At 44.6% G+C, this 12,042-nt stretch overlaps 1 long non-coding RNA gene across 2 annotated transcripts in view; it reads left to right on the forward strand.

Moving 5' to 3' along the window:
- LOC129532857 (uncharacterized) overlaps positions 1 to 2,185 on the forward strand; it is a 28,512-nt gene extending 26,327 nt beyond the window's left edge. For both annotated transcript variants that reach the window (XR_008678786.2, XR_008678788.2), the window contains exons 6-8: positions 260 to 370; positions 569 to 637; positions 1,806 to 2,185. This is a non-coding gene — a long non-coding RNA (uncharacterized lncRNA). The remainder of the gene's footprint in view (positions 1 to 259; positions 371 to 568; positions 638 to 1,805) is intronic.
- The last annotated feature ends 9,857 nt before the right edge of the window (positions 2,186 to 12,042 follow it).

Below are 12,042 nucleotides of genomic sequence, written 5' to 3' on the forward strand. Positions count from 1 at the left end.
TTAAGCAAAGAGAAAATTGGGCCTGATAGGGTGAGAATCACAGCTCTAATACCTAGGGTGACCTTATAATGTATTGTCCGAAGGAGATATTTTTGACAGTGAAAGAGGGTGTTGTTAGTAATTATATCAGGACCATGGCCTAAACCAGGACTATCCCAGGCAGCCTGGGACATATTTGTACCCCATCTCTATTTAATGCCTTTATACAATTCTTTACTTAATTCTACCAGCCTTTATTGAGCCTGCTTTCTTTGTCTAGCTGAGTGCCACGTGCTGACATCACTAAGATCAATACAGCAAACTCTGAAAGATGGACAGAGAGACAGGAGATGGTCCTTTATAATGCAGTGTGATCTGTGCTGCAATAGAGGTGAGCACAAGGGCCTTACGAAGGCTCAGTGAAGAGCATGCTTGACTGCAGGGGAGGGCACTTAGGTTACAAAAGATGAGTCGAAGTATGTTCATAGGGAGCATGGGAGGAGAGGTGGTGGGAAAGGTATTCCAGACAGTGTGTGTCAAGGCCAAGAGCCAGGGGAACACAGGTGGGGCTTTTTTTTTTTCTTCTAAGATGGAAGAGTGTTCTGATCGGCTGGAAAACAACGCACATGGGAAGCTGTACAGAAATGAGTGGGGAAAGGTAATACTTAACAGCAACAGCAGTTAATGTTTAGTGCCCACTTACGACAGGCTGGACACAGTTCCGGGTACTCTGAACATATTCGCTCATTTAATCTTTACAACAACCCTATGAGGTAGGTACTATTATTATCCCCATTTTCAGGTGAGGAATCTGAGGCACAGAGAGAGTAAGTATGTTGCCCAGGGCCACGCACCAAGTATGTGGTAGGTCCTGGAGTTGAATGCAGAGCCCCTCCACTCTAAACTCCTGAAAGCCAGATGCTACAAGGCATTGTTATTCTAAGTGGAGAAATGCTAAGGACATCATCCTGCAGGTGACCAGGAAACCCTGAAGCATTCGAAGCAGGGGAATGGCTTAAAACAAGGTGGTATAAGAAAGTGCTCCCAGAGCAGCATGAAATTCTAGTGTAGTGGAGGTCTCCGCTAGCCACAAGAGGTGGTAAGAGGCTGAGCTGAAGCAGCTGCAGCAGGGATGCAGAGGATACATTCCCCAAACCCTTATGGGCAGAGTCCTTTGGCTTCAGTGACCACGGCCAAGGGTGCAGAGGAGAAGTCCAAGAAGATGCCAGGTGTCTGGCTTATGCCCCTGTGTGAACGTGAAGCCTCTCATTGACATGCAGGTTACAGGAGGAAAAGCAGGTTTATTTGGGAAGGAGGCTTCTAGACCATGACTTCCATTTTAGCCATGTAGTTTTTGAAGTGCTTGTACAAGTTCTAGGTGGAAATGTCCAGGAGGCAGTGGGGAACTCAAAGTAGATCTCAGGAGAGAGGCTTAGGCCAGAGGGCTTGGGGAATCATCAGCATGGGGGTGGGAGGAGAGCTGGTATTTGGATGAGATTGCAGTGGAGCATGAACAGAGTGGGAAAAGGTGGTGATGAACCCAGGGACTCCAGTATGCGGTAGCTGGCTGTGAGATTAGGAAGCAATGAAGGAGGCCGAGAAGGATGTGGGGGAGAAGCATCAATAAGGAATAAATGAGTGGCAAGTGCTCCAGAGAGGCCAAATAAAGACTGGATTTGGCTCTCGCAGGTCATACACGAAAGAATCTTGGAACCAAAAGGAAAACGGTGGTGGTTTAAAGGGTATATTCAGTTTCTAGGTCTGCTGTCACAAAATACCAGAAACTGGGTGTCTTGTTAAAACAACAGAAATTTTTTCTCTCACAGTTTTGGAAGCTAGAAGTTCAAAACGAGGTGTTGGCAGCACCATGCTCTCTCTGAAGATGCTAGGAAGAATCTGCTCCATGCCTTTCCATTCGCTTCTGGGGTTTCCTGCAAGCTCTGACATTCCTTGGCTTGTAGATGCATCACCCCAGTTTCCGCCCCCATCATCACATGGCCTCCTCTCTGCGTGTGCCTCTGCATTCCCTCTATTCTTCTTCTAAGGACACCGACACCAGTCATAGTGGATTAAGGGTCCACTCCTAACTAATTACATCTGCAACAACCCTATTTCCAAATAAAGTCACTTTCTAAGATTCCTAGGGAGAACATGAATTTTTGGGGGTGTGTGGATACTGTTCAACCTGGGACATGGAGTAAATAAATGGCAAGGAAGATTACAGATGACTTTAAGCTAAAGAGGGAGATGGGGTTAAATGTAGGACTTTTTTTTTTTCCAGGACGGGAGAGGTTTAAACATGTCACTACATTGAATAAACGAAATAACCATGGACATGGAGTGGCTAAAGATTCTGAACTAAGTGCAAGTAATTGATAGCGCAACCTCCCAAGGGGCTGGGGCCTGGAGCGCAGATGGATGGATCCACTGTGGGCAGAACTGGGGCGTGGGAGGGGTGTGCCGATGCAGATGTGTTTGAGTGTGGGGGGCCAGAAGCTGATTGGGGCGAAGCGTGACAGTGCGGCTCCAAGCACTCTGGAGGTGTTCACCAAGCAAATCAAGAGCAGATGGTAGAACAAGCAGCTGAAATAACAGCTTGTGAAATCAACCCTACTTTGTGGGGAGAGGATTAGTTAAGGATTCTAGCCATGAGAACCAAGAAGAGGAGGATAATCTGTTCATGCCTATTATGGGGCTTTGGGGGAGCAGTTTCAGCCTCAACCTGGAGAATGTTTTAGAAGGCCAGAGAAAGGAACCCTGCAAATCATGTGAGCTGGCCCCTCACTTTGAGATGAAGTGTCCATACAGCAGTAACACCACCCTCTGTAGTGGTTCTAGAGTGTGGCAATATGGAGGGGTCATTATGGAAAAGGGCTGAAGCATAAGAATGTAGGCCCAATACTGAGATAGAAAGAGGATTCTCTGAGACGACTTAGGCAGGGTGATGGTGGTGGAGGTGGGTGTAAGAAGCCCTCTGCTGCCTCACTCCGAGCATGGAATTCAATTGGTCAAGAGCAGAGCCAATCACCATTTAGGCCCCCTTGTTAGCCTTAATTTATTCCTCAGGTATGGAGAATACTCCTCAAGATGCATTCAGAGTGTAAGCTACCTCTTCCTCAGCAGAGGACTGCCCTGCAGGTTTGCAGTTCTGTCATTTGGAAACTCCCTGATGTGTCCCTTGGCTCTTCCCATTCTTTTGCTTCAACACATTTTAAGACCAGGCACCTTAGCTGCAGAAACAGCATGAAAAACAAGTAGGTTTCAGGAAAAATTACCCCAAGTGGAGTCTCTATTGTGCTCTGTTTATCAGATGTAAAGCTTAAAACAGTGTAAGAGTTTTTACAGAGTGTATTCATATCACACCAGTTTGGGGTCCATAGACAGGGGCTTTTTCTAGATCAAACCGTTCAATTGTCCTGTTGATCCTGGCCTAAAATCTGAGTGGATAAAAAATATTTTAGGAGAGATGAGATTCTAACCCTCAATGGCAAAAAGCAGGGCTGAGCCCTAAGCCCACGTTTTTACACATATTTTACAATTGAATGTGTTGCACTACCGCTAGAACACTAGTTCTCAACCAGGGGCGATTTTGCTTTCCAGGGGACATTGGCAATGTCTGGAGACATTTTTTTTTTCCATTTTCAAAAATTGTGGCAAAGCACATAACATAAAATTAGCCATTTGAACCATTTTCATGTGTATAGTTCAGTGGCACTAAGCACCTTCACACTGATGTGCAACCATCACCACCATCCATCCACAGAACTCTTTTTATTTTGCAAAACTGTAACTCTGTACCCATTAAACACTAACTCGCCATTTCCCTCTTCTCCCAGCCCCTGACAACCATCATTTGACTTTCTGTCTCCATGATTTTGACTACTCTAGGTACCTCAAATAAGTGGTATCATACTGTTGAGGGATTTTTGATGGTCACAACTTGGGATGGGGTGCTGCTGGCGTCTAGTGGGTAAAGGCTAGGGAGGCCACTTAACATTCTGCAATGCACAGGATGGTCCCTGCAAGAAAGCCATAACTAACCCCAAACGTCTATCCTACCAAAATTGAGAAACTCTGAGCTAGAAAAATCCCATGAGTAATCTTACACCATGGAGTATCAGTCAATAGAGACTAGTTATGTTGCAATAAGAAACCACCTCCAAATGTCTGTGGTTTAAAACAACTTATATTTTTGCTCTAACATGGAGCATCCTTAATCAGCAATCCAGGCTGGTGGGAGTCCCATCCTGACCTGGGCTTCTACGATGACTGAAGCAGAAAAAGGATCAGTGATAAATTGTGCACTGGCTTTTAAAGCTCCCATTGGAAGTGTCCAGGTCATTTTCGGTCACACTTTCTTGGCCAGATCAAATCACAGGTCCACATCTCACTTCAAAGGGAGGAAGGAAGTGCATTTTTACTCTGAGGAAATACAACCACCACACCTAGCAATTAAAAATAAACCTCATAGTGTTATCACCTGCTTGAAGTGCTGCTATTAGAGCAAGCCTACCAGTAGGAGTGGTGCAGGCTGCAGGTTTTTTGTTTTGTTTTGTTTTGTTTTGTTTTTGGAGACTGCACTCCAGCCTTAGTCTGTCATGCAGGCTGGAGTACAGTGGTGTCATCACAGCTTACTGCAGCCTTGACCTCCCCACACAAGCGATCCTCCCACTTCAGCCTCCTGAATAGTTGAGACTACAGGCCCGTGCCACCACGCCCGATTAATTTTTTGTATTTTTTTGTAGAGATGGGGTTTCACTATGTTGCCTAGACTGGTCTTGAACTCCTGGATGCAAGTGATCCACTTGCCTCGGCCTCCCAAAGTGCTGGGATTACAGGCGTGAGCTGCCATGCCTGGCCTAGAAGCTCATTCTTATTGGCCAGAAGCTAGAGAGTGATCTAAAGGCTCCAAGCCAGGCCAGACTGGTTTCAAGCCTTAGGGCTAGTGTATTAATGAATGAGGTTCGAGCTTCTATGGCATGGGAACTGAGGGGCACCACAACACTCAGCTTACTCAAGGGACCAATTCTAGCAGCCTTCGAAGGAGTCTGAAAAAGGTAGTCTTGAATTAGTTTCCGGGTGAAAAATATTTGTCCCAATTGAAGCAAGTACTACTAGTGACTGCCTCTGCTATGGAAGCAGGGGTTACCTGCTTACCTGTGAGCAATAGGATTTCTTGGGGTTGATTTTGCAGGAACATGTACCTCCATGTGGCCAAACAAGCAGGCTTGCTTAGATTTGCACCACAGGATATTAAAGTGGAAAGGAATCTTAAACATCTAATTGAGGGATGGCAAATTGGGTTCATTGTAAGGGTCACCTCTGACCCTTTGGTTGTGGCTGCTAGGAGCACTGGGTGGGAAGAATTCCGTAGTTTTTTCCAGAGAGAGACAGCCACGCTTCATTAGAGAGTCTAGTGGGCATGGAAGGGAGGGGGTGAGTTGTTGTGCCTGTAACAGGATTTTGCCATCCCTAGTTCTAATCTAACACTTTGAGAGCTGAGGCTCAGCTCCACGAGTGATTTATAGAGGTCCTTCCTTTATTGCTTTTATGTCACCACATCTAGAATTAGGTCTTCTGCTTCCAAGAAAGTCAGCTGCCTCATTACCATGTAGCATAGTTAGATTCCCCATTTCACCTAGAAAATAAATATTTATTGAGGGCTGGCCAAGTGCGGTGGCTCACGCCTGTAATCCCCGCATTTTGGGAGGCCAAGGTGGATAGATCATTTGAGGTCAGGAGTTCGAGACCAGCCTGGCCAACATGGTGAAACCCTGTTTCTACTAAAAATACAAAAATTAGCCAGAAATCCCTTGAACCCAGGAGACGGAGGTTGCAGTGAGCCAAGATCACACCACTGCACTTCAGCCTGGGCGGAAGAGAGAGATTCCATCTCAAAAAATAAAATAAATAAATAAATAAATAAATTCACAAAAATATTTATTGAGGGCCCACTTGGTTTTTAGCACTGAAATAGGAGCCGAACATAGAGCAGTGAATGAATAGGCCAAGTCCCTGCTCTTCTTGGCCTTACATTTTGGGGGAGGAGACAGATTAGTAATTATTAGGAGAATTATTAGTAATTATTAGGAGAAAGCAGGAAATTTCTGCTTTCATGGGTGGGATACCAGAAGGTAAATCATTATGCAAGGATATTTTGGGACAAGTTTCTATAGCATAGATGTATTTTAGGATGATTGGGGCTGTGTGTTGTGAGCACGGGATCTCTGAGGCAGTCAAAGGGCACCAGGAACCTCATCTCTTAAGACGTGCAAGCACCGTAGGCTGCCGTTTGTGTCCCTCACTCTGGCCAAGCTCCCTTCTTCATCATGGCCTTTGCACTTGCTGTTCTCTGTCTGGGGAAGAATGCTCTTTCCCTAGAGATCCAAATGGCTCACTCCTTCAGTGTCTTCAAATCTCTGTCAAATATCACCTAAACAGAGAGGCTTTCCCTGGCCTCTAGAGGACAAAGTAGCACATTTTCTCACCCACTTACCCTGCTCATCCTTCTTTATAGCACCCCTCACCACCTGCTGTATTATTTGTTTATCGTTCAGCTTTCTCTCTAAAATGGAAGATCTATGAGAACAAGAACCTGTCTGCTCATTGAGGTGTTCCTCTAGAAAAATGTCTGGCCCATGGCAGGTGCTTAATCAACAATTTCTGAAGGAAAAGTGGAGGAAAAAAAGATAGGAGAAAGCAAACTCATGAAGAAGAGTGCTTGGGTGGGGTGGGAGGAGAAGAGGGCAATGGATCCAGGCCCTACAGGGATTCACTGTTCAAGCAGAAAGTCCAGGGAAAGCCACATGGCCTCCTTCAATTGGATGAGCTGGAGCTGCTGACATCCCCTGCAACCTGGGAGCCAGTGCATGCAATGCTCCAGCTGGGTCTAAGGACAGAAGGAGGCTAATGAACAGCCACCTTCGGAGCAACAGTGTCACTTCAGTCCTCCCTGTTTACTTCCAAGCTGCTGGGATTCTTATACACATTTCCTCTTCTCACTTGCCTCTTCACATCCCTAGCTGCTGCAGGAATTTATGGCTTAATTAAAGTGGGAAGCAGGATTTATACATGTTTATATAAAGTTATATTTTCCTCCACCTCTTTGTTGGAAGAAAGCTCAAATGTTAAAATTCTTAGGAGCCCAGGAGTTCGAGACTAGCCTGGGAAACATTGCAACCCCATCTCTACAAAGAATAAAAAAATTAGCTGGGAGTGGTGGTCCCAGCTACTTGGGAGGCTGAGGCAGGAGAATCATTTGAGCCCAGGAGGTTGAGGCTGCAGTGAGCCATGTTAGTGCCATTGCACTCCAGCCTGGGTGACAGAGTGAGATCTTGTTTAAAAATAAAGAAAGAAAGAAACACCTAGAAAGGACACTAGAGATAAATCTAGTTCATGCTCCTTGTTTTCTATGGGAGGACACTGAGGTCCAGGGTCACACAACTCACAAATGGCCAGCCTACGGAAACCCTGTAAGAGGCAGAGTGTGAGGAAAAGGCGGGCACTTGTGATAACCCCACTGGTGGGCAGGAGCTAAGCCTCCATAGATGGGGAAGGGAATTAACCCCAGAACACAGGCTCCAGTCTGGGGCCTTGAGATGCTCAGGGGGACACCAGTTAGAACTAAGGCAGGAGGCCAAGGCAGAAGCTGTGCTCCTCTGCCTGGATGTATGAGGGCAGCAGAGGAAGAAGAGTTGGCAAAGCAGCCCAGAAACACATGAAGAGGAGGAGTGAATGTAAGTAGAGCATGCCAGAGATGGCAGATCAAGGCAGGGAGTTAAATTGAAGGAGGAGGCGGCCGCGGCCAAGGGTGCACAGTGATTCAAAGTTACAGTTGGTTATGGGCTGAGGAAACAGCTTTCTGTTTCACTGCTGTGAGAGGCAACCAGGTTGCAAGGAAAGGAGGGGAAGAGAGAGGCGTTAACATGGAGGAGTGAATGTAGACAGAACCTTCCAGATGTTGGCTGAAGATAGAAAGGAGAGGGAGGAGGGGTTCTGGAGGGAGAAAGAAGTTAAAGAGTATTTTTTTATATGGGGAGATATGGGAGTTTTGGTTTTTATTTTTGGCTTGTGAGAATGAGCTAATCTTGTATAAAGGGATTAAAGATTTTTTAAAAAATGTATCTCTGAGCCTTAGGTCTTTCAACTTTAAAACGAAGATAAAAAATCTATGTCTTTGGCTTATGAGGATTAAAATGTGAAAACACGTTACTCCAGTGCCTGGCACATTATAAACACATAATACATGGTAGCTATTTTAAATATTTTATTATAAACTTATGTAGTGCTCATCTGGAGGCCTAGGAAAGTGTTATTGAAAGTATTTTAAATCTTATTATCTTATATTTATCATTTATAGGGTATAGTAGATTAAGAAATACTTCACGTATTTTGAAAGATTGGGCTGGAAACATACCCGAAGAAGCATTCTTTTTATCTCTCATGTACATGTGGACATTATACATTTTAATTAAGTGTTATTATATGAGCCAAATTCCCTCCTCATGGGTGTTAGTAGGCGTTGACCTCGAAGGAGGGAGGATTTGGTTGTGGATTTATGACTCACATCTGTGAAAGGAGTAAGGGCAAATAAGAACAGGAAACTCTCTGATAAGCAATTTTACTATGTTTTCATTTTTATCTGAAACTCTGTAATCCAAGACTGGGGTAACTTTTCATATTTTTTAAAAATACTTTTTTATAGGCTGGAGTGATCTTGTGTAAGCAAGGATAAATCATAGACGTTAGAGAGACGTTTGTCTCTGTGCTGTTTGGTGCAAATTCCATGAAAAAGAGCCAAGGCAGGGGGTGGGGGTGGTTGTCAGGAAACCAAGGGATGAGACGTTTTTCTTTTTCAAAGATGACACCTGTGATGCCAACTAGTGAGCATGGGCGAACAGAGCGGAAAGGAATTCGTTACAGTCCTAAAGAGGGATAAATGCATCTGGTGTCAGATTAACTCCAGCCAACAGCCTCACTCAGTCCTAAATACTGACTCAAAAGCATGTTGATTTCAGTGTGAGAAACAGATGTGTAAAGGTGACTTCTCATGAGGTAAAATATAAAGCAACATGCCTAGGTCTTAAAATCATGATGTTGAGTGCAACTATAAGAAAAAAATGGGCTTACTGATATAATGTTATTATGTAATTTAAAGCCATATTTGCATATCAAACAACCTTGCCTATTTCTACAGAGATAGTTGTTTTTTCTTTTTTTTTTTTCTTGTGACAGGGTCTCACTCTGTTGCCCAGCCTGGAGTGTAGTGGCACCATCTCAGCTTACTGCAGTCTTGACCTCCCAGGCCCAAGTGATCCTCCCGCCTCAGCCTCCCGAGTAGCTAGGATTACAGGCACAGGCCACCATACCTGGCTAAATTTTTTTGTTTTTTATTTTTAGTAAAGATGAAATCTTACTATGTTGCCCAGGCTGATCTCAAACTCCTGGGCTCAAGTGATAGACCCACCTCCATCTCCCAAAGTGCTGAGATTACAGCCACCGCGCCCCCGGCCAAGATAGAAAGTTTAAGGGCACATATCAAACATACTAGAGAGGTTGCTGATGGGATAGGGAGGATGAGTGTAAGCATCACAGACGAGGGAAAAAGCAAAATGAGACAGCGGCTTTGCCCAGATGGACAATGAAAATGTGCTATGAGTTAAAGAGCATGATTTTTAAAAGGAGAGAAATCTTTTAGTCATCGGTCTTCTCTTTGTTCTGGCTTAATGAATCTGCTGCAAAGGCAAATAGTTTTCAGGCACACTTGCTGTCCTAGTGGTAACATTGGCTTCAAGGACTCCTCGAGCGGTTTGGGATGGCTTCCTGAGGGTGACAAAGAGGAGCTGTGTTTTCAGCCAAATATCAGAACCAGGGCCACTGCCTGCCGCCAAACCCCAGCGGGCACCCCTACTTTGTGTTTATCTGTGGTGGCTATGCTTGCCCACCTGGGTGGGAACCCCGAGAATGACTCCAGACTTTTCCAGGGACTGCATGTCAGGGTATTTTTATAATTTATGTGTAGACTTTGTTCGGGTGGAAAAGTTATTTTATGAAGACGAAACAAGCAACTGGGGTACCTACCTTATGGCATTTTTTACATTGAGACTGTTAAAAATACCCCTCCCCTAACCAAAACCCTGACAAATAGAGCCAGGGAAGGCCATGCAAAAAAGGATTCTTGGGCTTGTATGCCTGATAACAAAAACTTATCACAGAAGACTGCAAAAAACACAATCTTGCACAAAGCCCATTGCAACTTTGCACACAACAATGCTTCTGAAGGATATTTGCCCAACAACTGCCTGTGCAACCTGGGCCTGGCATCACCTTTGTTATTGATCTTTGTAGCCAAGGATAATCATTTCCAAATGATCATATAATCTTCCTCATTTTTTCTTTTGTCTTCCTTTACCTCCGTGAATATGCATATAGTTTACTCTGGCTTGCCTATTTCTATTGCAAGGCTCTGTTTCCAAACGAATATCTTTTTCTTGTGGAGAGCCTCTCTCTGTTTGTTATTTAGGTTGATAAGAGAAATGTGAACATTTGAGAGCTCAGGTAAAAGGCCTTAGTCTACAGTAAAACTTTTTTGCACCCTTAGATGCTTACTTCCACTACAACTTGCAGGTGGGCCTTGAAAAGTTCTTGGAATAAGTTTGAGCTTTGATCTTGTCCGGTTCATTTAACATAGATTCTCAAAATGTGGTCCCTGGACCCACAGCATCAGCATCGCCTGGAGATTGTTAGAAATGCAAATCATCGGGCCTCATTCCAGACCCTCAGCTGGAAACTCTAGGGGCATGGCCAGACCCTCTGTAGCTGAACAAGCCATCCAGGTGGTTTTGATGCAGCTAAAGTTCTGGAACAACTAAAGTAGCCCCATTTGGAAAACTTGGCTGTACAGGCCTCCCTAGCTGGTAAGCTGCTAGCATTTTTTGTTTGTTTGTTTGTTTGTTTTGATACAGGGTCTTGCTCTGTTGACCAGACCGTGACCTCCTGGGTTCAAGCGAGGACTCAGCCTCCTGAGTAGCCGGGACTACAGGTATGTGCCACCACCATGCCCAACTACTTTTTGTATTTTTTTTTTGTAGGGATGGGGTTTTAGCCCAGGCTAGTCTCAAACTCCTGGACTCAAGCAATCTGCCCACTTTGGCCCACGAAGTGCTGGGATTATAGGCATGAGCCACTGTGCCCGGCCCTGCCAGCTTTGTATAAGCTGAGGAGTTTTTAAAAATACCTAGACTCAGGGCAAACCTCAGACACTTAAATCAGATTCTCTGGGAGGTGAAGCCCAGGCACTGGTATTTTTAAAGTCTCTACAGATGGTTCTAATGTGCTGCTAAGTTAGAGAACCGCTGATCTAGGCCAGGCCTTTTCAAACTTAATGTGCACGTGAATTACCTGGACCTTGTTAAAATGCAGATTCAGTCTGCATAGGCCTGGGGTGGAGCCTGAGCTTCTGCATTTTTAACAAGTCTCTAGAGGGTGCTGCTGCATCTGGGCTGCTTACTACACTTGGAGATAGGAGGTTCTGGAGAGCAGAGGAAAGAGCATGAACCATAACCTAGGGGCTGGTAGTCCTGACTTCCGAGCCAAGGTTTGCCTTTATGTGGCTGGCAACTTGCTTGGACTCCTACCTCAATTCTTTGGGCCCAAGGTTTGTCCTGCCTCAGAAGGATGTCAAGAAAATTGAGTGAGTAATGCAGAATTGTTTCTTAAAGTGTGTGCAGATGCTCCATGAATTTAGAGAGTATGTGGATGCACATTACTAAATTTTAATAGTTGTGAACATGTTATGAGTACTTAGAACAAGTAATAATGGCTTTTGATGTATAGTAGTAAGAAAGCTTCCTTTTAAAAGGCATGCATTTAAGTTTCAAAAGTGGGGCTATTTAAAAATAAATGAAATAAATAATAGTAGAGGTAATTGACAGAGCAAAATTATGAAGGCAGGATGAGAATGACTCAAGTTTGGGAAATGCTGAGAAAGCAGATGCCCAAGGGCTATGAAAACTTAAAAAAATAGGTAGCACTTGATTTTGATTGGCTGAATGTGATGATGTG

This window comes from Gorilla gorilla, chromosome 3, assembly GCF_029281585.2.
Source record: "Gorilla gorilla gorilla isolate KB3781 chromosome 3, NHGRI_mGorGor1-v2.1_pri, whole genome shotgun sequence".
NCBI lineage: Eukaryota > Metazoa > Chordata > Mammalia > Primates > Hominidae > Gorilla > Gorilla gorilla.